This window comes from Penaeus vannamei, chromosome 24 (assembly GCF_042767895.1).
Source record: "Penaeus vannamei isolate JL-2024 chromosome 24, ASM4276789v1, whole genome shotgun sequence".
Classification (NCBI taxonomy): Eukaryota; Metazoa; Arthropoda; class Malacostraca; order Decapoda; family Penaeidae; genus Penaeus; species Penaeus vannamei.
The window spans coordinates 25,082,795-25,084,800 of record NC_091572.1 but is presented as its reverse complement, the minus strand read 5'-3'; the positions used below and the strand labels follow the sequence as shown (position 1 = coordinate 25,084,800).

Below are 2,006 nucleotides of genomic sequence, written 5' to 3'. Positions count from 1 at the left end.
AGGTTACTTTTATTTTCATTATATCAGTGTTATCTTTATTAATAATCGTAATAGTATTATCCGTAATAGTACCGCTACTACTGTCATTGTTATTATTATTATTTTTATTGCTGTTAATTAACATTACGGTTACTATAATTATTATCATTATTATCACCATTATGATTACTATTATCATTATCATTACTAATATCAGTTGTGTTTTATGTTTAAAAATATGGACAGAGTCTATGTGCAACTCCAAGCCTTGATATGAAGTTAACAGTATTTCTGTTTCCTTTTCATGACTTCCCCAAACATCTGCCTGTCCCTAAAATGTCGAGTAGTAATACAGATTCTTATTCCTGAACATCGGTGGAAATCAGCATTAATCTCTGAAGCGTTTTGTAGATCTAATACTACCATCGTCTTGAAAGTAGTTTTAGTTAACAGTCCATGTCGACGATCAACAATAATTTCGTAATCATTGATGGACATTCGAATTCCTGTTAGATGAAATCCCGTTTTTATCATAAATTTCTCATAATTTTTATAGAAGTAGCAGTTCTTACCCAGCCGCAGTACGTTTACGAAAACCTATATAAATCAAAATACAACTTCTGTAAGTCGCCATGAAATTACATGCTTTCTCAGTAGTGTGTATGTTTGAAAGAATACCCGTTTTAAACATCTTCAAATGGATAACATATCTCAAATGGTATCAGTATAAAAGTATATAACTGAAAAAAATATATCATGAGAAGAGAGAATAACATGAAATGTGGACAAGAAATCTTAGAAGGTGAATTACACCAATTCATCTCATACGGTACAAGAAATACGATAAGCACAGGATCCAGCTGTCACAGTGCATGAGTAGTAGTATTTCACACCTTGGTAGCTGTACTGTCTGGTTTGTCTAGTTCATATTTGTATTTGATTGCGGGCCAAGATAGCATTCATATAATGAATGAATGACTGTGAACTGCAGTGAAAACAACCCTTTCAAAATATATAGGTAATTATCAAGCTACTGTAAAAAGGAGATCATTCTTCTCTCCTGTAAACTCGCATTTCTTATTTAAAGAAGGCAAAGTGGAACGAAGATAACAAGATAATAAAACAAAATTTGCTTCTTTTGCCTCTCTTCTTCCTTTCACTTTTCCTACTCCGTCTTGAGTTTTCTTTCTTTCTCTTCATTACTTGTTCGTCCTCTTCTTCCTCCTCCCAGTCTTTGCTTCTCATATTACTAATGTGACAGCAGAATTGTAAAAACGCGCATAAACACTAATAAACAACCAAGCAATAAAAAAAAATCCAAAATCACACCTAATTTCTTCATACTCCTTCGTACTGTAAACACCGGAGAGAGAGACAGAAACAAAAGTAGAAATATATATGGAACGGAAGATAAATAGATAGAAATACAAACAAAAATTCATGCAAAATCATATTTTTAGTATCCGTCGGGAATTGAACCCGAGTCTGTCGCGTAGGAGGCGACCGTGCTAACCACTACACCACAGAAACTGATTTTTCTACTTTTTAGGAGAACATATTACACGTGTGTGTGTGTGTGTGTGTGTGTGTGTGTGTGTGTGTGTGTGTGTGTGTGTGTGTGTGTGTGTGTGTGTGTGTGTGTGTGTGTGTGTGTGTGTATGTGTGTGTGTGCGCGTGCGCGCGCGTGCTTTCACTGAAAGAGGAAGATGTATTAAACATTACTGTATGCCTACCATTCCACTGAAATAAATCCAGTCGTAGAAGAATGAAATGAAATCACCAACCTCTTTTAATCTGGGTCCTTGCTTGGAGGACCTGGATTAAAAGATTGACCGTGTGCCCGGGGAGAGGCTGCCCGAAATAAAAAAAAGAGGAACTCGTGGCCTTGTCATGCAGTTCCCGACATGGCATGCCGTTGGACATGACGCTAGTTTGGCCATCGCGTATCTTTGGGCACCATGAAACTTTGGACACTAGACAATTTTGGTTAGGCGTACCTTTGGCCTCCGTGCAATGCTAGCTATTTC

At 36.6% G+C, this 2,006-nt stretch overlaps 1 non-coding gene across 1 annotated transcript; it reads right to left on the bottom strand.

Annotated features, from left to right (window-relative positions):
* Window positions 1–1,437: 1,437 nt before the first annotated feature.
* TRNAR-CCU (transfer RNA arginine (anticodon CCU)) lies at window positions 1,438–1,509 on the bottom strand. Its single transcript has one exon. It is a non-coding gene; the product is annotated as a tRNA-Arg (tRNA).
* Between the last annotated feature and the right edge of the window lie 497 nt (window positions 1,510–2,006).